At 40.3% G+C, this 24935-nt stretch overlaps 1 long non-coding RNA gene across 1 annotated transcript; it reads right to left on the bottom strand.

Moving 5' to 3' along the window:
• Positions 1 to 3176: 3176 nt before the first annotated feature.
• Positions 3177 to 6949, bottom strand: LOC134444075 (uncharacterized). The gene is made up of 3 exons (XR_010033862.1): positions 6821 to 6949; positions 6241 to 6292; positions 3177 to 3243 (listed from the first exon to the last, which is right to left on the bottom strand). It is a non-coding gene; the product is annotated as an uncharacterized LOC134444075 (long non-coding RNA).
• Between the last annotated feature and the right edge of the window lie 17986 nt (positions 6950 to 24935).

Here is a 24935-nt window from a genome sequence, read left to right as displayed (position 1 = left end):
ACAGCTCCAGGCCACTTTATTAGAATAGCATGAAAAAGTTGATTTATTTCCATAATTCCATAAATAATGTTAAACTGTCATGGATTGTAGATGCATGGCCCGGTTTTTTAACTATTCCAATCATTAAATTGTTTATTTTTTTACATTTTGGTCTTCCAGCTCAAAAAACCCATAAATTGGGGAATTCACATTATTAGAATATTGTAATAAGATCACAATTTTCTTTATCAAAATTCGTTTCACATCAGTGCACATCAAATCAGTTGAAATTTGGTACTTTCTACATAACATGCAATGTTCAATACTTGGTTAGGACTCTCTCTGTCTTAATAACGGCCATGATGCGTTTAACATTGAAGTCAATGGCAGAAACAGTGCATAGGGCCTAAGTAAAGTCTACTTTAACATAAGTCCAATAAAATGCATTATGAGCGATTTTCCATATCAAAGTGGCCTAGATGTGAATTAAAATCCCGGCGTGATTACAGGGCCCACTCTCCGGCCCTGTGTGTGTGTGTGTGTGTGTGTGTGTGTGTGTGTGTGTGTGTGTGTGTGTGTGTGTGTGTGTGTGTGTGTGTGTGTGTGTGTGTGTGTGTTCAGAAGAATGAATGACATGGGATGTGAAATCTGCAACCTTCCCATTTGAAGTCAAACTCCATCATCATTTGGCCCCATCTTCCTATGACCTGAGTTGATAATCCACAATACAATTTCAAGGAAATCAAATATTTTTCAAAGGTACATAAAGAAGCAATATTAAGTAGACCAGGAGGAGTGGTGTTGCCACTCACTCTACTAGGGAAATCCAGAGAGAGAGAGAGAGAGAGAGAGAGAGAGAGAGAGAGAGAGAGAGAGAGAGAGAGAGAGAGAGAGAGAGAGAGAGAGAGAGAGAGAGAGAGAGAGAGAGAGAGAGAGAGAGAGAGAGGGGACAATGTAGAGCAGGTCCGCTCTGTCATGTGGTGTGTTGTCAGGTGTCCACTAGGTGGCAGTGTTTATTAAGTATTAGTAACCTGAATGTCCCCTTTGGGATCAATAAAGTGACTCTACTACTACTCTACTAACTATTGACCCATTTAGAAGTCACGCCATCAAAGACAGTGCAGACCCTAGAGATAGAAGCCCTGCTATCCTGAAGCGTGTATGTTTGTAAAAATAGAGATCCTGAAAAGTATAATTTGTAAGCTATTCTGAGAGGGAAGAGGCTGTTCCAGAAGCATAGGAGATTTTCATGGTTACAAGAAATAAAACGTACCAACTGGACTGAGGACACCATCTGGAATGCCCGTGTCTGTGGCGCCCATCATATCTGAAGTTATCGTGAGTCATATTCTTATTTCGGAAAAAAAACCCCACTTGGCTAGTTTCTTTTCAAATGTGCGGTGCATTGCCGATTTTGCGCCAACAATGAGTACGCAGCCTGATTGTGTCACACATGAGTGCAAACAGTAAAGGGGACTATTCTCCACATGACCGTAATGATACACTACTGCACAGAAAAAAACACACAGTATAGTTTTTTGTTCTTCGTATCTTTCAATATTTTTTCACACAACTGACAGTAATACAAAGGTTTTGAATACTTCAGACACCGTTTAGATTCTAAAAAAAAAAATACAAACAGAATCTCTGATTGGCTTTAAAGCTGACATGTCCGCCAACCACTTTAGCTGATAGTCACAATATTATTTATTTATAACGTCTGATCTTATTCCATATAAGTACTACTATCCAATAGAGAGATCTACATAAAAAGTGACCTAATAGTGGGACTACTTTATAGGTGTGCATCTATAGACAGTTAATCAACACCCCATTTAGCGTGTCACAATGTGAGATTCCAGACTGCCGTGGTATAAGATCCTATAATAGCCTATGCAGTATTTCAGCACCCAAGGCCCAGCGGCAGTAGCACTAAACACGAGCATGCTGGCCTATTATGTGGCATAGAGGTTAACAAGAAAAGACTGCAAAGGGAGCCCAACAATACCAAGATAGATATCATTAAGACATTGTATTATTTTTTGCATTCCATCCAATTAGAACAGTAGCTGGTCTTAATGGTTCTTGCATTCCACAGTTCTGGGAGCATTGACTTGCCCAGTCCCTTGTTGCACTGCAGAGAGAGAGAGAGAGAGAGAGAGAGAGAGAGAGAGAGAGAGAGAGAGAGAGAGAAAAGAAAAGGAACATTTTAATATTACAAGAAACAAACATTATTTCCAAAATGTACAGAGTAAAAGTGTAAAGCTTACAATAGAAACGTAAGGTTAATAGTACAGTATAACAATACTAACAGATAGTCAGACAGAAAATTTGTATAAACGTTGCATTCATAACAATGCTACAATCTACTTTTTTCCATCAGTTACTTACTGATTGGAGGGTCCACATCAATGCTGTTGTTCCTTCTGTGTGTGAGATCTAAACAAGACAAACACAATTTAGATTTTAAAAATATACGTAGAGGTAGTTTTGTTGACAGTCAGAAATTATGTTTATAAAAGAAAAGCTTCGTGAAATGCTTTCTTAAACTGAATTACACGTACATTACAATTAGCTAATACCTTTATCCAAACCAACTTACTGATATTTACAGGGTATCAATTTTTAATCCTTAGAGCAGTGTGGGGTTAGATGACCTGCTCAAGGGCTCTTCAGTTATGGAGTGAGGTATTGGAGAGGAAGGGTGGGATTCGAACCGACAACACTGATCTAAAGCCCATCTCCTAGACCTTAATCCATGGTCCAATCCAAAGGTTGGAACTGGCATAGACGGACTCATCTGTTGTCCGCCTGTCGACCTTGTTCAGAGGTCAATGACACATGTAATTCACTGAATTTGAAATAGAACTGAAATTGTCAGTAAAAGGTATAGTGGGGAAAGTGTACTTTTCTAAAACTTTTGATTGGTAGTGTGTATTGGATTAAGTACTACTCCTTTCTCTCATTTGCCATGTTCATCTACATGGGGTTCAAAACAGTCTTTCTTCAAGAACTGGTTTCTCTTCATTCATGGCCTTATTAGTCAGTCTCCTGAAATACATACAGTAACCCTTAATTAAAACTAAGAATATCCTGTACATATGCCACTTATGATACGGTATATTCCTCCCACATACTTGGCCTGAGGTTTTGCGACTTATTTTATGGTATGTGGACACCTTTAAAGCCATACAAACTCACGTGCTGGTGGTGAGAAGGGGCGGCTCTCTCCTCTCCTGTTTGGAGGAGGATCTGGATGCGGGGCTGTAACAGGAAGATAGACCGATCAAAAGTCAAAGTCAAATGTATTTCTCATGTCTCAACGTGTCCCCCTCACACACACACGCACACGCACACGCACGCACGCACGCACGCACGCACGCACACACGCACACATGCACACACGCACATGCACACATGCACATGCACACACACAAATATTATTATTAATATTGAGTCTTCTTCTTAACCCCTTAGCGCAGCACTATGGCTCTCTGTAATGTCAGAAATGTTATGATGTAGTTAAGCGTTTTCAGCAAGCGAATAGGGTCGCCGGCGACCCCTGCTGCAGTAAGAGGCTACTGTGTAAACAAGCACACACGCACGCACGCACAGACGTACGCACGCAGTCACACACACACACACACACACACAGACACACACACACACACACACACACACACACACACACACACACACACACACACACACACACACACACACACACACACACACACACACACACACACACACACACACACACACACACACAGGGAGAGTCTTTGGGTGAGCATTGTTATATGAGTCTTCTTCTTAATGTGTATGATACTTAATCTTGTGACTACAATGTGACAGAACTGCAGGAGGCTGTCAGGGGTGAAGTGGTCAATTGGTAGTCTGATTATCATCAACGTTCAAATCTCTTCGAGACTTGGTCTGACCAAGAGCATAACAATTAACGTTTCCCAAACGGCATGGCTGTCCTGCCTCCCTCGGTTAATGTTTTTGAGATTCTTTTTATGATGGACTGTTTTTATTTATTTCTTAGCTGTTATTTATTATGTATTTGTCCTGTCTTCCTGTTATGTGTTGTGTGTATGAACAGGTGGCACTCAATTTCCCCTTGGGGATTAATAAAGTCTCTCTCTCTCTCTCTCTCTCTCTCTCTCTCTTTCTTTCNCTCTCTCTCTCCCTCGGTTTGCCTATGGTTGTTTGCACATCGACAAAGTGGGAGGGGAACTAAGAAAGTACTTGCATTGCTGTTGACCTGACTAGCTGCAACACTGTAAGAGTTGTGTCACTAGGAGGGCACAGCCTGGCTAGTCATCTGGCATACAGGGCATTTCCCCAGTGGGCAGATAGTGCTCAGGGGACGAAGCTGTTGTTTTGTTTTGTTTTGTTTACCTGTTTCGTTTTTTGTTTGTTTTTATTTCCCTTTGAGACCGGCCCTCAGTTTAGATGGGCTGACCATCGGTCTATATTTATTACTTATAGTGGACTGCTTGTAGAAAATCAGGGCTGTGTGAGGGGATGGGAGAAAAATTGGTAAGAACTTTGGTATACATGTAAGTGGTGTAGTAATTATTTAAACACAAGTGTGTGTGTGTGTGTGTGTGTGTGTGAGTGTGTGTGTGTGTGTGTGTGTGTGTGTGTGTGTGTGTGTGTGTGTGTGTGTGTGTGTGTGTGTGTGTGTGTGTGTGTGTGTGTGTGTGTGTGTGTGTGTGTGTGATGTTTATGAAGTCCATAGCAGCCGTAGCCATGGCTACAGTGCTGAATCTGTCCAATTACTGACTTTTCCACAATTCCAAATATATAAAGATATAATGATGAAACTGACATATCATCAATAATGCACTGACACATGAAGACAGAGCAGAAGCTTCAGCTTGGACATGTGAAGAGCGGGGCTGATCTAGCCATTTGGAGCCAAAGGTGAAATACAAACAAAAGTCATTCTTGAAACACGTACACCCCTACTTGGCATGTTAGCCTATATAGGCCTAATGAAGTATTCATCGTATGCTTAAAGGTACACTGTGCAGGAAATGGTCAGAAAAGGTACTGAAACTATGCTGCTCATTGAAACTGGGTTGCTCATGATCTTTCCATTAAAGTTTACTAAGTAATAAGCTAATATTTTCTAGTATGGCCCAAGTAGGCCTACAGTCATTTTTGCAGCTAAAATGTCTATTTCTGGAAATTCAAAATGGTGGACCATGGAGAAGATCCCCCTTCTAATGTCTGAAAAGTGTAATTTTCCCAGTATATTCAATAATGAATACTTAGAATTTGATGGTGGTGGTACGTATTCGTGAAAAAGGTAAGATTAGTGAATGGGTAGCATGAATTTTGGAAATAAACAACTAAACATTTTGCACAGTGTACCTTTAAGTATTTTGCAGGCCTGATAGATTCTTCCATTCTTCCGTGGACCCAATTTACACTCTCCAAACTACTGCCATGGTGCAATCTTTTGTCTGACAAAGACCCATCTAGACTATATTTTTTTTGTTTTCGGTTTGTTTTCTTTTGATGTAATTACTCTCACAAATCTGCCACAGCCACAGGGCACTCACAGTTTCCTTTTTATCCGTCTGCTTCAGTTTGAACTCGTGCACATGTACATGTCATCAAATTGTGGACTTCACTAGTCCAATATACAGAAAAGTAAGAACAAGACCCTGAACCAATTAATTTGGAGCATTTTCAACATCTGTGTTTAACCCCTGACAATTATACGGCCGATCCAGGTTTGATTTCCGTCCCTTACCCGTCTCTCTCTCTTCCAACACGCTTCCTGTCACCATCTTCACTATACTATCATAAATAAAGTTTAAAAAAGACCAAAAAGTATTATCTTTAAATAAAACAAAAAGGCCCTGTGCACTAGTGGGGTAGTCATACTACTAAAGTTTGGTCAGGGATATATAAAACTTTCCATTGGTGAGATGATGTATATTGACGAGCTACCATGATGGCATACTAGTTCCATTCGAAGGTCATTGGAAAGAAAGAATGATATGAGGTTCACCCGCCTTAAAGTGTTTTCCTAAAAGCGGGTTGATCAGGCGATTTCAACAGATCGAGTGCTCACCGAGAGCTGAAGCCGTAATAGCCAGGCTACTGCAACTCACGCCTACCGGTCATCAAATCTCAACCAATCACCTCATCACATCTCACCCCAGTCATCGGGTATCACCCAATCATTTCTGCTCCTCACAGTGTCATCACATCTAAGCCAATCATCTCTCTGTTACTCACCTGTTGGCGGGCGAGATTGCATTTTCTCCATCTCCTCAACAGTCATCTTCCCCTATAACCGAGTGAAGAATAGTACACACACTTTTTTATGAGCATCTCAAAAAACACACAAACTCACACACACACACAAACACCCAAGCAAATAGATCAGAAATCCCCTAAGGACATGTAATTCAGCAGTGCACAAGTGCATACGTAGTTAGTAACAGTATAGTCATACATAGAACCAGGGCCGCTGACAGCTTTGGCCGGGCCCGGGACAAAGTCATCTGAAAGAGCACCCCTGCCCATTAGATGCAATGTTATGAGGAATCAATTCTGGGCCCCGTCTGACCTTGGGCCCGGGACAAATGTCCCCTTTGTCCACCCCTGCCAGCACCCCTGCATAGAACAGTAACACCCTTTTCACAATGGCAAAAATGAAAAATTACATTGTGAAAACATGTAGTCAGATAGCATATATATGAAACGCCGACATCAACATCCAAAGGGTGATCGTAATCAGTAACCGAACAGTTCCTGCAGACATCAAGTGCAGGAACAAGACATAGACAGAACGTAATTTACATGTTATACTTACAGTACATGAGATGGTAAGAGCTGGTAAAAATTTCACATTGACATGTATCCACTCACACAGGCAGAAAGACACACATACACACACACACACACACACACACAAACACACGTAGACAAAGAAAGAATTGTATGTCCAGGGAGCTACAAAGTATTTGTGAGTGAAAATAAGGAACTGAATAAACGCCTGCACACTCTAAAAGGGGAGTGGCTGGATATGCCTTCAGGGCATCTCTGACATTATCTCTCTCTCTCTCTCTCTCTCTCTCTCTCTCTCTCTCTCTCTCTCTCTCTCTCTCTCTCTCTCTCTCTCTCTCACTCACACACACACACACACACACACTCTCACACACACACACACGCTCACTCACACACACACGCTCACACACACACACACACACGCTCACACACACAAATTGAAAGGTGTCATATTACTTCCAAACTGATGAAACATGCAGAGGGTGGTCCCTGAGCCTAGGTTGCAGTGCAACATTCCTGCGCGTTCTTGTCATGGCATGTTCGAAACGGTCATATTGTTTTCTTTTGAACTGGTGTCAAAAGTGTCACTCACTGAAACACCATCCATAAATTAGCAATGGTTTGGTCCTAAGTCATATGACAAACATCATAAAATGTCATTATCCTCTCTGGAAGTTTTGAGTTCACCTCTTCAATATTTTGATCCATACTTTCGCATGGTCTTACTTGTTGCAATAAGCCACTTGAGACCGTGGATTATGCTCAATTGATAACGGGTGCCCCACTCCCCTCACCCGTTATCAATTAAGCACAACCCACGGCCTCTCGTGGCTCATTGCTTAAATGATATCCTGATTTAGAAGTTATATTTTACAAGCATACAGGTAAAGTATACCATGAGAAACATCTAAATTATTTAAAAGAAAATTCATAAAAATATAGAGAAAAAAAACGTGACACGTACCTCTAATTATAGAATGACATGAATCTCTCAACAGAGCCAGTGGAAGTTGTTTAATGGTTGACTGGTAACATGATTCATAAAATGGCTGCCAGCCTACATTTGTTTAGTGGTGGCTTTGTGTGGCAACCTAGTTGAACAGGAAATCAAACATCTTGAGAGACAACTTTTCTTTTCCATGTTAGATAGACCTATATGCTCCATCTTACTCTGCCAAACAACAAAACACAATAAAACACTACTTACAGAACACAAATGTACTACTTAATAGACATGTTCTCTATATAGGTAAAAGAAAGCCCCCCAAATCTGGTCGACTAATCATCCTCTCCCCCTGACATGGAAAGTAACTCGCTCATATAAAACAATTTTATATCAGTAGTTCATTACATCTCTTAAATGAGCAAGATATAGATGATTTCCATTGTGTCAAGATGATGTGAATAATCTTAGTGTTTAAAACTTCAGTAGGTAATTGTTTATTCATGCTTGGATTTCACCATAAAAAGCAGAAATTAACAGCACCAATATTTGTTCCAGATATCTTAGGAAAACATGATTGCATTATAGCATTAGCCTGACTGCAGTGTTTCCCATACATTAAGGAAACTATGGCGCACCGCCATAGTTTAAATTTGGCCGCCATAGTTTCGAAAATGTTTTAAAAAAAAAACTTTTTTTTTTTTAACCCCTTAACGCAGCACTACGGCTCTCAGTATTGTCATATCCATGTTGTTATGATGTGGTTAAGCATTTTCAGCAAGTGAATAGGGTCGCCGGTGACCCCTGCTGCAGTAAGAGGCTACACGCTAGGGCTGCACGATTATGGAAAAAATCATAATCACGATTATTTTGATCAAAATTGCGATTTCGATTATAATCACGATTACAACCCCCCCCCAAATTCCAGCGTAGCCTATCAAAAAAAATAAAGCCAAATAAAAAAAAAAAAATCTGTTTCTTAAAATTTCAGTAAAGTTATGTAGTGAATATGATAAAATATGCCATAGGCCTACAGTGGCAAGATCTCAACAGGCCAACTGAGTGGCATCACACTGTATTTTCCCAAATCACTTGCAAAAACACAAGTAGGGTCTATTTCAGGAAGTGGGGGTAATCAATGTGTTTCATTTGTAATATGACATTGGTAGGGCAGGGTGAGTGAAGACCAGAACATGTGTGTACCTAGGCCATACCAAGAAGCTGTGGTCTGCATGATGGCATGCCTACACTCAAAAAGCATGGCAGCATAACCAACTTGATAAGCTTAACGTGTGTGCTGTCTATTGTATGATTCCCAGCTAATTTCAATTCTGGACTGGAGGTAGTGCACCTGTGAGTAGGAGAGTTAGAAGGAGGTCTCTGTGTTTTAACTAGGGAAAGAGAGAGTGAGTTGAGAAATCAAAGGGCTGTGCTGAAGAGCTGTCACTTTTGAATTTAATAATATGCATATGCTCTGTAAAGTAATACTTCATGACTTGGCATGAAAGCATAACCATTTAAATAAAACATAGCTTCATGATGTGTATTATTGCCTATGGTTCTGTTAGGTTCTGCCAATTTGGACTGCAGTGCATTTGTCAAGCTAGCAAGCTAACACATTTGAGAATGTAGGAAGCAGAAGCAACTATGGCAGCTACAAATTGTGTTGAATTTCACTCATTGTAATTTAACTCACTGCACCAATGTAACTTTACATTACTTGTCCACCAAAACAGCTATGATATCTACACGCAGGTTGGTGTTAATGAGAAGTGAGTAACAGCCACTCTAATTGTTGTAGACAACATTACTTAGCTTATTTCGTTTGTGTTAGCATGCTAACTAGCGATTTTTTTAGACCAGAATTAAAGCTATTTCTCTTGGTTTTCCATAATCACAAACAGTTGCTGGTCAAAGCACATAGTTTCAAAACACCTTCAGAGACTCCAGCATCATGCAATGGCTGGTTTAATGTTTGAATTCCTCATATATATCCACCATTAGGATGAAACAACTCCCCTCCACTGCCCAGCAGTGAGTGCACTGACACGAGGTTTCCGTCTCCAACTCCTAGCCAGCCTGGTAAAATGCTGCCGCCCGCCCCCTCTGTCCGCTTATTGGTTCACAGACTTATCCTCCACCCAGAGACAGTTGTCAACAATATTACTATTGGCTGAAATGTCTTTGTGCTGAGAACGTGCGAGCAGTGCACAAGTCTGCAGGTGCGCGCAGCTTAGATGGAACACTGAATTTCCTCCCATAAAATCGCGATTTTCATGTTTTATGATCGTGGCGGCCAAAATCGCGATTTTGATTAAAATTCGATTAATTGTGCAGCCCTATTAAACGATTTCCTTCGCATTTTCCTCCTGGAGTAAATACATCCTATAGAGAAAACCATGAGTGCTTGAAAGACAGAGGGATCAAAAGCCTAGCAGCGTCAGCGCTATGGGGAGGCATTTGTAGGCAGTGCCCCCCCTAGTGGCCACTGGTGCCCCAGCACCCAACACAGGACAAAAAAATATATAACATACTTTAAACCATTGCATTTTGACTGTTTAATTTTAATATCCTTTTTAAATTACACGTGCAAAGTAACAGCAATACAATTAAAATGGGGAACATTTTGGTTTTGCTTGCATTTTAGTCATCTGGCCCTAATGACATCGGCATGTGACAATCTGTGGGTAAAGCAAGCAGTTTGTCCTCAAAGGCACACCGTAGCGTTGTGTAGGCCTACGTCACCCATCCTACTAGCGCGCGATATCTCCCTCAACAGTAAAATAATAATGATAATAATAATACATATTGATTTGTTATAATGTCCTAATAGTTAAAACAACATAAGTATCCCATCCACGTATGACATATTTCTGGATGTGAGTAATGCAAAAATGTCATGATGACATTGTCATCTAGCCTGCTGGAGGTGGAATGGAGACAACAAGCAAAACAATGTTAGCAGTTTGCTAGCTGGGTTGGATATGTCAAACGGTGTGAATAATTGCGACAAGCACTGTAAGACAGCATTTTAAGGTAAGGAAATTTGATCGTTAAATTTGCCCGCCGCGGCATCTTGACTTGGGTCTATTTGATTTTGCCTGTGCGATTGTTGTTACTACTAGCCCCTCATGCTTTGAAGTTTGGCTAAGTTTGGCTTTGAAGTTTGGCTACCCATCGGTGCGCTTATCAGATGTAGTAGCTCTATTCTTTTTAAAAGATTGTGTGCACATTAAACTCTGTGCCCATGCTCATCACGTTTTGCGTTTACTTTCCTCTATGAAGAGTTTGAAAAAAACTCCCTCAAGGCTATTTAAATGTCAAAACGACAGCGGAGTAGGCAGGTTGTCAAGATGAGTTGGTGAAAAATAGATCGGTTGCACAATGTATGTTTTACAGTGTTTCACTTCACATTTCAGGCGTAAGCTTAACCTGCAACTAGTGAGAATGTTTTGAATGACTACATAGCAATGGGTAGGCCTACATGTCTCAAAGATGAACAATTAATCACGAGTGATTTTGGCAACAGAACACAGGGGCAGTGGGTTCCTGGATTTTGGTCTTGCGTCTTTGTGTTCACTTCGCCAGTGCGCCCAATTGATAGTGTTGTTTGCTGTCCTAACGACGCATAGTTAAAAAAAAAAAATCAAACGCTGTATTAATAGACTACACGCTTTGAGGTTCGGCTCGTCTGACATTCTTTGAAATGTCCATCCTCGAGACAAACTACTGTAGAATATTTCAGCGTCCATGCCACCTACATTTAGACTGGGTCCAATATTGGTGTCAGTGGTATGACGCTTAGTGAGGATGAGTGGGATAGTTTGACGGCTCTTTGGAAGATCGGGATGTCTGCGAATGACGCACCATGCCGTGCCTATTTTCTGACTGTCTACTCTAGGTTCTAGTCTTTTCTACCGGAGGTGGTAGCTGTCCATGGTCCATAGCATGTCCACGTCTGGCTTCATTAGCTATTTCACAGGCTACCAGAATGATAATCCCAGTGGAGTGTTATTCCGTTGTTGAATGCATAATGTAAATTGTTGCTGTAAGCAGTAGCCTATTACAACGCAACCATGTGGATCTATATTTTGGAGTGGTGTAGTGAAAGGAACGCTTAGAAGCAGAGCTCAAAATCAAATAGTGTTTTTGTCCAAAATGCTCGTATCGCTTCGGGTTATCAGCGTCCCCTGTTGCTGTGAATTGCCATGTTGTGTATCTTGACGGCCTATAAAAGTACAGTGTAATCCTGGACACATATCGCGTCTGTGCTGAATGTGGTTTCCACCTTGCACTAAACAATCTTGCTTGCAGACATATTGGTGTACTTATTGGTAGGGAGGAGGAAGTGTTTTCCACAGTAGTAGCGCGATCAGCCTGTGCAGTGGGTAGGTTGAACTAAACGTGACTGCCGCCAGTTCTATAGGTGAACTTGACTCAAACTTGATAAATGGCAGTGCCCCACCGTTGTTTACCTACGCCCCACCAAGAGATGTGCGCTGGAGCCGACTCTGAAGCCTAGTCAAGTCGTTGTAGTTAACTCGGGTTTGGAGCAATAAAAAACCTTGAGAGAAGCTCAGTTGGGATGAGTTTACTGGCACTCCCCAGCCAGGCTTTGTTTTACAGTTGTATGATAATGAGTTATGCAACAGGCCTTCATTGACACAGAAGAGGAGACATCGGGCTGCATATAGAAATAAATGAGTAATGAATGTGTATAGACATGAATGTGTAATATGTTGTTCAGCCTTTTACCCTTTTATGGGAGGAATTTTGAAAAACTGGCCCTGTGACCAGCACCCCTCATTTAGAATGTGTTAACAATTTCACAGTGCTCCTAAATTCTTATCTGTGCTCCTATTTCTTTTTTTTTTTAATTCATTGGATAGACCCCTGCATGAGGGACGAATGAAAAGTGTGTTGCAAACAGAAATGATTCACTGCGCTGCATGTTTTAAATAAATGACAATGTAGGCCTACCACTATACATGTCATGGGTGAAATCTTATGTAATTTCTGAAAACATAAAGTGAAAGTGAAAGCCCATTGGGAAACTCCAACTCCCATTGTCATTGTGACACAGCACTCCACAGCACACAAGTGAACACTGCACAATGCACAATGCACACAACGAAATTGCATTAATGCCTCACCCGTGCAAGGGGGCAGCCCTCAGTGGCGCTGCATGGGGAGCAGTGCGGTGGGATGGTATCATGCTCAGGGTACCTCAGTCATGGAGGAGGATGGGGGAGAGCACTGGTTGATTACTCCTCCCACCAACCTGGTGGGTCGGGAGTCGAACCGGCAACCTTTGAGCTACAAGTCTGACGCACTAACAGCTTACCCATGACTGCCCTTAAATGGCTGAAATGAAGGCCTATAGTTTCTCCATGTGCCAATGTCATACTTTACCCATTGTTTTGCCGTTTTGCATTTACACCGCATGAATCCCCTGCCCGTATTTTAAATTAGACTTAAGGCACCAATTGAAAAAAACAAAAAAGTGTTTTCCTTTAAAAACACTTCTTAAAGGAACACTATGAAGATGTTGGTTGAAAAACCAATTTTTTTTGTGGAAATTTGGAACTTTGACACTGGCCATGTTAACATGACGTTTTTAATTCCAAATTAGTAATTAAGAATGAAATAGTTCGGAATCACCTTTAATCCTGAATAAACGTCTAGGTATCAGAATAGCATTTCGATTGCACAGCTGATACACGTGCTGGGTCTGCGTCCTTGTCTCTTGAAGCTGATGGAAATAAACTGAGTTGATTCGTAATAAAAAGTCCCATGTAAACAAGGCCATCAATTATGATGAAGTCTATTCATAGTTTTTCAAAAGACGATTACATGAGCTATGAAAGATGCAAAACCCCTAAGTGCCTTTTCAGAAAATAATCTAAATTCATTTTTATTTAATACAAACCTATCAAAATTGCATATTTATTATTTTATTTATGTCATATAACTATTTATATGTATTTTCAAGTACATGAATGTAAACCAAACCTACGATGTGGTTCTCTAAAAATATAGAACTGCAGATCTTAAGAAATGGAGTTAGGGGGTTTTGCATTTGAACTCTTCAATTAGACATCAATTATGAAGTCTATTCACAGTAGTTTTTCAAAAGACGATTACATGAGCTATGAAATTGAAGGTTTCAAATGCAGGATTTATTAGTACTGTGAACATGATGGTTTGTTTGTTGGTTTGTTTGGTTGGTTGTTTGTAAATAAATATGAAAGAAAAAATGTCTGCACACTTAAATCATTTTTTTTTCTTTATATTTGAGCATTTTTTTGAAGTGGGTATACTGTATATATTTGTGCTATTCAAAACAATGGATCAATCAATTTTAAGTGGGTATACTGAAATCCCTGAAATTTAGAAGTGGGTATACCCGCGTTCTACGTAGACTACACCACTGTATACAACAGTGTCTCCCAACCAGGGGTACGTTGTGTACCAGTAGGGGTACATGTGATGCTAACAAATATATGGAGTGTACTCACATTGGTATAGAGGATCATATAGAGCATGAAGGAGGGGGTACTCATGATGTGACAAAATTAATTAGGGGGTACACAGGGCAAAAAAGGTTGGGAATCACTGGAATACAAGGCATAATAGATGCATTTAATGCCATGTATTGGACAAAGGAAAGCTGGCTATTCTCCAGCACAGACAGTGCACAGGGGAGCTGTTCAAATGCAGATAAGTTGTATGTAGACACATTTTATGATCAGCCGATGGTGAGGAAGTGCGTACATCATAACTAGTATAGAGTAGCCTTTTGTCATGTAATACACCACCCTCCTCAAACAGACTTGTGATGCATGATAAGCATTGCAGTGGTGAAACAGAACAATGTTGTAAACAAAGGTGTAAAAGTCTACTATAACCTGACAACTAACTTACCCCCTCGTTCATTTATAACATTTTTACCACGTTTGTGTTGCATGGCATAACATTACAAAGGGGAAGGACTTGCAATTGCATGCTAACCACACGGAGAAAGTTGCTGGGTTTAGAGACAGTTGCGATGCCAGTAACGTGCATCACACACATCAAATGGGGTTGTTTGCTCATATGTAAAAAAAAAAAAAGAATATTGTAATTTATGATGGTGCTTGCCAGGTCCTTGCATGGTGAATGATTGCTGCTGTAATTACAAACTTACTGGCAAGTAACAGTGCTTCAGAACTACCCATTCAACAAATTCAAATTGCAGACATAACATTTCAAACTCACCCTTCTGAGGCGTCCTGCACTGAAGCCCATGAGCAGGTAGGCAATATCTTTGGGTCAAAACAAGCGAGAAGTTCCATCAGGCGCTGGACGTCCCATTGCTAACTAGGGCAAATTGCTAACTCTGGGTAACAGCTAACCTGCTGTACCACCACCACAACACAGCTTTAGCCCGCGGCTCCGCCCCTGCTCATCAACGACACTCCCCCTCCTGCCCCCTCCTCCTCCTGTTATATAATTATCATATTGTCATATAATTAACAGATCGACGCACAGGGACTTTTCAACAAAGAGGCCTAAATGGCGCGTTTCAGCTTTATTTTGAGAAAGATTGCGGATATAGCATCCTGACACCCCCGCAAACCCATACAAAGCACCAAAGGACCATGGAAATTTCATGCCATGGGAACTTTAATAGCCAAGCCTTTAGTCGATGACCTTCCTCATTTTTTGTTTGGCACCTTTTAATGCAATTTGATTAAATACAGATTTGGTTGTAAAGTAAAAAAATGGTTAATACCGGTAAAAACAAAAGTAACTGTTATGAAATGTTCTGTCTTCTCTAGGATCCCCCAGAGCTGGACCCGTCTTCTTCATCTCCTCCGTCTTCTTTATCGTCATCTTCATCATCATCTTCATCCTCCTCCTCATCCTCTTCCTCAGTTCCTTCATCATGAATGGCTCTTCCTTCTCGAAGATCTTTCACAGCAGCACCCATTTTCTTCTTCTCCTCCATATTTGTGTTCTTCCCAATCTTCTCCTTCAGCTCCTTCATCATGAATGGCTCAGTCTTCTCCAGGATCTCCCACAGCAGGTCTTTGCCTCTTATGCTGTGGGCAATGTTGCCCAGGCCCAACAGGGCCCTCATTCGTGCGGGTCTTGTCTTCTTGATTTTCACTTCATTGAGCACTTCGTCTTGGTGCACTTTATTTTCCCGTAGATGGTCCAGGACACTGTCCACTGAAGTCACACGATTAATCAGATCCATGCGGAATTTATCGACAAAATGTTCACCTACAGCCAGGGGGCAAAAGTAGGTTATGAAAGGCGAAGAACATATAGGTAATTTGTGTCTGTGCTGCTCTAATAACCCTGTAACTTTCAAAAATGTGAATAGCATTATACAAATATTTGAAGCAGAATGTAGCTTCTTAGTTGCCTAATGAACTCACCCTTCATCGTGTATTTTGACACACTGCCCTTATGCTGGGGACCACCTGTGGGAGCAAGACAATCAGGATAGTAATTATGTCAAAAGCGTGTACCATAATGCACACAAACTGAAATAATCATGCACACATAGCATGCCAAATATACACAGTTCAGCTCACGCTGCAACATGATCTCCAAAAAGTCTGTGCTCCTGGACACGGATGTTAAGGACACAAAATCTGTGTCCAGGAACACGGATTTTGCCAAAATTCTGTGCTCCTGGACACATAATTATTTTCCGTGATGGACATACAGAAGTGCTCTCTATACTCTCACTGCTCTATGTTTCCACAGTCTTGTATTTTTTCAGGATTTTTCTAATTTCAAATATTTCGTCTAAAAAAAACATTTCTTGTCAGGTTAGGGTTAGGGATTGATTTGGTCTGGGCACAGCTAGTTTTCTTTCATTCATTATATGAGTTTGATAGCCTTGCAACCAACTGGAAAAGGTATTTCTCAAAAATATGTCTTAACCCTCTGAGGTCCGAGTGCCCTTCAGAGGGCAATTGGTCTCCAAAAACAAATCTGTAACTCTGTGAGTTTTTGTCATTGAAACATATAAGTCACACCATTAGAAACCTCAGACCTTCCAGGTTCCAAATATATATATATGAAATTAAAATACTTGAAAATGTTAGGGTGGTGCAAGCAGCCTAAAAGCCTCTGAAAAGCCTTAGACCTCAGAGGGTTAATGACAGGTTAAGGTTAGGGAATGTTTTGGTCAGGGCACAACTTAAATTGCTATAGCATTATTTTGTTTAGAATTAGCATTTGGTATGTATTTTCTAATGATAGAGTTAACACAGTGCTGTGGTAATAGTCTATAGAAAGCACTTCCGTGTGCCCCTCACGGAAAAGAATTCTGTGTCCAAGAGCATGGAAACTATTCTGTGTCCAGGAGCACAGAATTTTGGCAAAATCTGTGCTCCTGGACACGGATTTCGTGTCCTTAACATCCGTGTCCAGGAGCACGGAATTTTTGGAGATCAGGCTGCACATTAAGACACAACTAAGCCCATAATTGCTAAAATAATAAAAAAATATGAAAATGTCATTGTCAGCCATTAAATGATGCATGTACAGCAGGGGTATTCTATTAAATGTCAACGAGGGTCAATTTTTGAAATTCCTCCCAGTAAAGGGGCCGAACTATATGGTTGCCGACTGTCAATTTAAAAAAAAAACGGGACACTTCTTTGAGGTGGGTGTTCTGGGGTCCTCCCCCAGAGAGTTTTGAATTTGTTAGATGTAATTTCCTGCATTTTAACTTTACGTGTCCTCTTTCAATTCGACACGGAACCCATGCTTTTATCTCTGAATTCTAAAAAAACCTCTGTATTTCAAGCGGCTTGTGGGGGGCCAGAACCTTGCTGTCCAAGGGCCGCATCTGGCCCCAGGGCCGACATTTGAATAGCCCTGATAGGTGTTGCTGTGATAATCAGTGGTGTATGGTGATGACGTGATCATTGTAGACTTTACTCACTGATTGAAGTTTCCTCTTTGACTCGTTTTCGCTTCCTCTGGGGCAAATCAGCATCTTGAGCACACAAACACAAACATACACAGGATCAGGCAATTGCCTCACAACAGCTTCAAGCTAACCATTCACTGCAAAATGCAAATGGAAAACAACTTGCAAAAAATGTATTCTCCATGGTTGGGCAAATGGGAAGACATTTAGATTGTTTTTTTACGTTGAGACTGAGACATAGAGTAACTAATTTGGGTCATGGTGACTGCAACCAATAACACATCATCACCCTACTCTTCCTGGGACACTGCACACAATTCCGCAACATAGTCAGTCAGTCTGACCACAATGCCTTTCTCTGTTATTTAAAAAAAAATGACATTTTAGATGGATAATTTTTTTAGAGAAGACTCTTCAATGTTCACTAGAAAACTCTAACATATTTACAGAGGGAATCTGCACCAATTGGGATGTTTAGGGAAGGCTCGTAGACAGGGATCTAAATTAACACACGTCAACACGTCAAATGCGGGTGAAATTCCATTTTGGCTGGTAGAAAAAAATCATCCACTAGCCAAATTGGCCGTGTTCTGTAAAATACTCCTACATGCCAGATAATCCTACAAACCTCTATTGGGCATGCGCAGACCATGAAACGTCAACACCAGCTGATCCTAAGACTGTGCACTATTAGCGGAGAACAGATAAATACAGTACTTAAATTTACAAGTTACACTACAAGTGTGTGTTTATTATCGTTATTTGTGTATGTGTGACTTAGAAATTGAAGTGTGACCCTGGCAACTTACCTAACTGACTCGTTTTGCTAGCGGTTTTGCTAACATTTAATAAAAATCGAGGATTTTGGTAGTATTTGTATCCATGACCATGCTATTTTATTTTCATATTTTTCATCTCGTAAATCTAACACCCTGTTTGGTGTTACTCTTTTGTATTTTATTGTAAACAATATTACTTAGGAAAATATTACCATGTAGGAAAATCTGTCAGAACACCGGTAGCGTGCGCCCGATTGAACGTTAAACAACTGCCCGCACAGATCTGTGGCTGCCGTCTGATGAACGTTAAAACGGCGCCTACATTACCCATGAGCATTAGGCCTACCGTCATGATGTAGCCCACACCCATTGGCTGACCGTTAATCACAACAACGCAGCCTCACATCCATTGGCTGCGTGCTTGATGCCCGATCTGGAACTAGTGTTGACAAAATATTATTTGAGCGGACTAGCTTCGGTTTTGTAGGTTTTGGACAGGTGAAAAAGAATGTGGCAGTGGTAAAAGCAAGGTTATGTGTCGGTGAATGCAATAGTAGCCTAACTGTGCCCATCCATTTGTCAGTTTGACGCAAGCCGTACCAACGCATTCAATTCATTTTCAATGAAATGCGGCAGATCGTCGTTAACGGACTCGCAAAGCATGTTGGGATTCCGGCACGGCGAGCGTGGGTCCGGTGGCACGTCAAAAAGTTGAGCTCTCCCGAAAGTTATGCAAATAGCCACGGCTGACGGACTGCGTTACCCAATGACTGTTGAGCACATGAAGATGTCCCATGATACCTGTGGTCATCACGAAGGTGCATTTCCCTCCGTAAAAGTAGATTTTTGACATCTATCGAACTTTTGGATGTACAAAATATAGACTACAAGCATTTATGTTGCATGTGCTTATGATGCCTGGGTTCAAATGATTATGTTCGATTTCGACCATAAGCATAACAACACGAGGTCAAGCTGTGTGTGAAAAAAACACATGTGCCGAGTTCGGTAAGAGCATTTTGAACTGTAATTTAGGGGCAGTTGGTTTGCTATATCGATAAAAACGGCTAGAACTGTAGATTGATATACTTCCTGTATATATCTCCCAGGCCATGCAAGCTGTAGTAGCAGTGCGTCGACACTGGGGCATCCAATACATCGAGCTCCGATAACGTAACGCTATAATGGATCCCTAGCCGAACTGTAGTGACAGTGAAATGGAGTGGTTGTGGAGCGAAAACGGCGTGAGTGGAGGAACAGGACAGCTGTCTGTCAAAACAGTGTGTTGCTGTCAAAAGTCATCTGATATTTGCGAGGTCCTAGCAAATACAAACAGTGGAGTTGTCGTTTCCTAATAACGTCCACGCCATCGCAAAGACCCTGCACCAGTTTGATATGGATGTACGGGTATGTAAAAAAAAAAAAAAAAAAAAAACGCTAACAAAAACTATTGACGCTATGAAAGTAACAAAGCAAACTGGCTAAGGTCTCTGTGATGTTATTGGATGCCTAGTTGACATAGCGTAGCCTATAATTGTCATTCCAAGCACATGGTAATAGTAGAGTAAAGCAAGTATTAACCCTGGAGAAACTCAAAGGTGTGACACAGCAGCAGCATAAATAAACACACAATGCAGACATCATACACATTGCATTGTGTGTGTGTGTGTGTGTGTGTGCGCGTGCGTTTGTTTGTTCTCTCCTGTCCTTCTCTTCCCCTCTCCCTTCATCTCTTCTCCTCCCTCCCATCTTGTCTATGCATTGTCTATGGTATTTGGGAAACTGTGTGTGAAGTTTAAATGATGCTGTGTAGGGGATATGAGGTTTTGTAGTTTTTGGTTGTGTGTGTGTTTGGCTAGTGTAAGTTGAAAGTTGGTATGTGGCGTTGAAGGCATGCTGTGTTTGTGTGATTTGTAGGCCTATACTGTATGTGAGGTTTGGGTGATGGTGTGTGAGGATTTATAATGATATAGATTAATAGATTTATAGAGTATAATATTTATATTGCTTATCTGTGTTGAGGACATAGTTTAATAAAATAATTAAAAGCAACAAAGCATTTAACGCATGACTTATTTTGATGAGATTAAAAAAAAAAAAAATGGCTAATTGACCTCCCATTTGGCTAGTAAGAAAAAATGTCTACTAGCCAAATTGGCTGGTGGTGGAAAAAGTTAAATTAGAGCCCTGCTCGTAGATATTCAAAAAGGAACCGCACAGACTCGGGTGTATCATAAACCTACCATCTTCTGATCTTTTGGACTTTTTGATTCCAACTTCTTTTTGGTTGGTCTTTCTTATACCAACTTCTTTTTGGTCGGTCTTCCTTATAGTGCCTTCATTTTTGCTCTTCTCCAGCTCCAGTAGTTGTTCTTTGTTCTTCCTCGCTTCTCTGATTTTCTCCATTAACTCTTCATCAGTTGCCTTCCTCCATGGTTTGACCTCTGAGAATACATAATCAGTTAGACATATTTCAGGACTTAACTGGATTTTCCCCTTCAAATGAAAACTTCTGAGTTGACTGGATATTGGCTTGTTGAAATGAAGGGGCCCATTGGTCCTAAGCCCTTTACGTTATATTATTTAAATTGAAATAAATATGAATACATTTGAAAACACTATGATTTTAACCCAAGCTCAAAGCTAAAATCTACACTATTAAAAAAGAAAGAAAGAAAGAGAAAGAAAAAAAAAAAAACAGAATTGTCACTTTCTGAATGACCAATCATCCCTCCTCCCTCCCAACACTAGTCTTTAGATCATCTGGTCTCCTTACGCATCAGCCATCAGGTATCAGCCAATCACCACCTCTATCTCTCTTCGAATCACACCATCAAGAACATGATCAGACCAGTTCTTCGCTTACCAATTAATAACCGGACGGAGTCCTCCATTCTCTCTCTCTCCTCGGTAGTGGTCTCCCTCCATGTGTTTCCTGATTTGAAATGGATATAAATTGATCAACGTCTCTCTCTCTCTCTCTCACTCACACTCGCACACACACACAGACACACACACCATTGTTCAGAAATGTTATTTTTGTAAATAAAAACTGAATAATAATGCATGTAACAATGGTAATGCACTAGCTCGTTGTTAAAAAAACAAATGTTCATAATGACTTAGCTAAATTTAACCTAAATCACTGCAAAGAAGCAGCCCAACATATGATGTTAGGGATCAGTTGAAGTGCACCGGTAATCCACACTTCCCACCCACCTTGCGGTGCCAGAAATAGACACATCAATCAATCAAACAAGATTATTAGGACCATGTGCAATTAAAACATAAATGTTTGCATTCCATGCATTACAACAAAATTTGGCCTTGGGCTAGTTTCATCTGTAGTTCCTGACATTAAAAGGTAAATAATATACAATAGAATAATAAAGTAAAGCAGCAGTCAAAAACAAAATGAAAATACATATAAAAACAATAAACAAATCACTCATGTCCCCCCCACCCCCACCCACACAACCACCCGCACCCACCCAAACAAAATATAAAAATATTCTTAAAATAAAAACATTTCCCATAAGATATTGTTATCATTTTGTGTCAATGGTTACAGGTTTGGGTCTCTTTAAGAGCATATTTAAGTTGTAATTTAAAGTTCTTGAAAGAGCCACAGCTCTTCAGGTTACCTGGAAGAGCATTCTATTGTGATGTGGCCTTGTAGGAAAAAGAGGACTGCCCGAATGCAGTGCGGTAGGATGGTACACTACAGTCATAAACTGATGCAATTCTAGAGGATCTTGTGGATCTAGCAGGGCGATGACTCGTGATTCACTAAGGGTTAACTAATGTTAAAACAAGGCTTAACTAAGGCTTAACTTATGCTTAAAAAGGGGTACTTATTATAAAGTGTTACCAGAAATTAAATAAACTGCAAAAGACAAGCTGGGGCTAGACCATGTAAAATATTGTATACTTAACAGAGGCTTGAAAACTATCTAAAATGTTCAAAACTTAATAAATTATGTTTATCTAAAATATTGCAGTGGTGGTAGTGAAGTGGTTTTTGTCAAGAATTTTTAAAGGTTGTTTAAATTGTGATACTAATGGACTTATGGTAGATTCATTGGCCTGCCCCCAACAGGTGATGCAATATGAGATATGAGAAAAGATGAGACCATGCATGAATGTTTTGGCGACATCCATGGGAATTCCTCCTTTTTGAACTCTGATATGCCCCCATAATGTTGTGTGCATTGCAGAATGTTGAGCAAAACTGTGCTCTAACCCTGTCAATTGAACCTTCACACTTCACTTTACTGGTGCAATGTGCAATTAATGGAGATTGGCAGACAAGCTGGTCCACTTGAGCCATGAAACTTCCCACAATAAAATGACAGGTGTTTTCATTATTTTGTCCAACCCCTGTACATATTTCTATGCGAAAATTATCTACTTGCCAGCATGATGTTGCTGTGTTTTTATGCATTTACTGTAAATAGGGGAGACTAGTTGAGTTAACTTTTACTTTTTTTCATTTTCTACACTCACAAATTGGGCAATTAAATGATAGGTGTTTTCTTTAGACTCATAATATTTTCAATGTGTTTGCTAACATATAGCCAAGACATCATAGTTTTATATGTCATTCAATTAATGAAAAATGCCTGTTTTTTGTCCTTATTATAGCCTTACAGAAATACTGTGATGACACACAGCAGAGTAAAACAATGGGAAGTTATATATTGTTTGTTACAAGAAAGGAAAATGTTGTTTAAAAGTGTGACAGACTTAATTTCAGTAATTAATCTAGGCTATTTTCCTCAATCAAGCAAAGTTTCAGATTAACAATTAAAGTATAATTGTAACAAACCCTATTTTTATATGCTTAACATGTAAACCTATTGAGTTTCGGGGTGGGTACAATTGAGACATAACATATCAACTGTACTGTGATCACCTCACATTTATCAATATTTTATGATTACCTAAATGTTTAATATTCAAAATGAACATGGTGAAGTCAAAATTTGACCTTACGAAACATACTTTTCCTAAAAACACCATACTTCTTTCAAAATTTCAGAGTGTTTCTGAGAAAAGATTAAGCTTAATTAAAGGTATCCCTGATGTCTCACATATAACTATAACATAATATGCTGCTGATTAATCTACAGCACAATCCAGTGTTGCTATTTTGTCATTACTTTGAATTTCTTTGAATAATGTACAGCATCATCTAGTAGTCCTATTATGTCATTTTTATGTCAAGAATGGAATTGGAACATTGGTGTCATTCTGACTATAAATCGGAATTTTGTACAACCCTGACACACACACACACACACACACACACACACACACACACACACACACACACACACACACACACACACACACACGCACACACGCACACACGCACACACACACACACCATTGAGAGCATTGTCCAGGCCCAGAGCAGTCATCTACCTTAAAATTTCACAATGAAGTGCACTCATAATTTGCTCTCTGATACGTACCTTCATACTTGTAATCTAAAGAAAAGATAAAAAAGAGAGCTGATGAATTGAACTTCAATCAACATAATAACACAACTCTGTGTGTGTGTGTGTGTGTGTGTGTGTGTGTGTGTGTGTGTGTGTGTGTGTGTGTGTGTGTGTGTGTGTGTGTGTGTGTGTGTGTGTGTGTGTGTGTGTGTGTGTGTGTGTGTGTGTGTGTGTGTGTGTGTGTGTGTGTGTGTGTGTGGCTGTTAGATATAAGGCCTGAGGAGTGTAAAATACAGACTTACCCAAACATACTCTTTCCTCCTGCCTGTATTCTCCTCTGATCACATGACAGGTATAAACTCCCCAGTCTTCATCACTGACCTCCCTCAGTCTCAGAGACACATCTCCTTTTCTCAGCTCCTCAGACGAGACAGTCACTCTGCCCTCCCAGCCTCCCTTCATTGATGCTTGATTATTCCTGTACAGGTAGACGCACTCCGTCCCCTTAAACCACCTGATCTCCATGGCAACAGCACTGATTTCAGGCGAGAGGTAACAGCAGAGGGTGGCAAACCCCCGAGGGGAGGACTGCACATATTTCTTACGGATGGACAGTTGAAAGGCTGTAGAAGACAAAGAGTATATGAATGAATGAATGACATTAACATTACATTACATTACGTTGCATTTGGCCAAAGGGACATAATGCAAAAGAGGACATAATCAAGCCAACATCACAAGCAAATACAAAGTGCATAATTAATTCATTAATTTATGTATTTATTTATTTATTCACAGCATTATTTTGACTATAAATGTCATGTCATGAATGATGTGTAACAGAAATAAGGAAAGGGTCCACAATGACGCTGAGTGTAAGCTTATAAGCCTGATCAACATGGTAGGCCTACAGCTCGTAAATAGGTATTGTAACAAAGAAAAAAAGAAAAATAAGGCATACCCTGTGTAAAGCAAATATATAGCATATAAACACATGGCGGGTAGAAAAGACCAACTTACTAGACACTTTTACCCAT

This window comes from Engraulis encrasicolus, unplaced genomic scaffold, assembly GCF_034702125.1.
Source record: "Engraulis encrasicolus isolate BLACKSEA-1 unplaced genomic scaffold, IST_EnEncr_1.0 scaffold_44_np1212, whole genome shotgun sequence".
Classification (NCBI taxonomy): domain Eukaryota; kingdom Metazoa; phylum Chordata; class Actinopteri; order Clupeiformes; family Engraulidae; genus Engraulis; species Engraulis encrasicolus.
This window is presented reverse-complemented; position numbering and strand designations above follow the sequence as displayed.